Here is a 778-nt window from a genome sequence, read left to right as displayed (position 1 = left end):
GAGGCCACCATCACCCTGAGACCAAAACCAGACAAAGATATCACAAAAAAAGAAAATTACAGACCAATATCACTGATAAATATAGATGCAAAAATCCTCAACAAAATACTAGCAAACAGAATCCAACAACACATTAAAAAGATCATACACCGTGATCAAGTGGGATTTATCCCAGGGATGCACGTATTCTTCAATATACACAAATCAATCAATCAGCAATCAGAGAAGAAGAAATAAAAGGAATCCAAATTGGAAAAGAAGAAGTAAAACTGGATCACTATTTGCATATGACATGATACTATACATAGAGAATCCTAAAGATGCCACCAGGAAACTACTAGAGCTAATCAATGAATTTGGTAAAGTTGCAGGATACAAAATTAATGCACAGAAATCTCTTGCATTCCTATACACTAACAATGAAAGATCAGCAGGAGAAATTAACGAAACAATCCCATTCACCACTGCAACAAAAAGAATAAAATACCTAGGAATAAACCTACCTAAGGAGGTAAAAGACTTGTACTCAGAAAACTATAAGACACTGATAAAAGAAATCAAAGATGACACAAACAGATGGAGAGATATACCATGGTCTTGGTTTGGAAGAATCAATATTGTGAAAATGACTATACTACCCAAAGCAATCTACAGATTCAATGCAATCCCTATCAAATTATCAATGGCATTTTTTACAGAACTAGAACAAAAAATCTTAAAATTTGTATGGAGACACAAAAGACCCCTAATAGCCAAAGCAGTCTTGAGGGAAAAAAAT

The 778-nt window shown here is 33.9% G+C and overlaps 1 protein-coding gene across 3 annotated transcripts in view; it reads right to left on the bottom strand.

Annotated features, from left to right (window-relative positions):
• ACOX2 (acyl-CoA oxidase 2) overlaps window positions 1-778 on the bottom strand; it is a 38,272-nt gene that overhangs the window by 26,075 nt on the left and 11,419 nt on the right. The gene's annotated exons all lie outside the window — the stretch shown is intronic.

The sequence above is a fragment of the Physeter macrocephalus genome, chromosome 18 (genome assembly GCF_002837175.3).
Source record: "Physeter macrocephalus isolate SW-GA chromosome 18, ASM283717v5, whole genome shotgun sequence".
Classification (NCBI taxonomy): domain Eukaryota; kingdom Metazoa; phylum Chordata; class Mammalia; order Artiodactyla; family Physeteridae; genus Physeter; species Physeter macrocephalus.
This window is presented reverse-complemented; position numbering and strand designations above follow the sequence as displayed.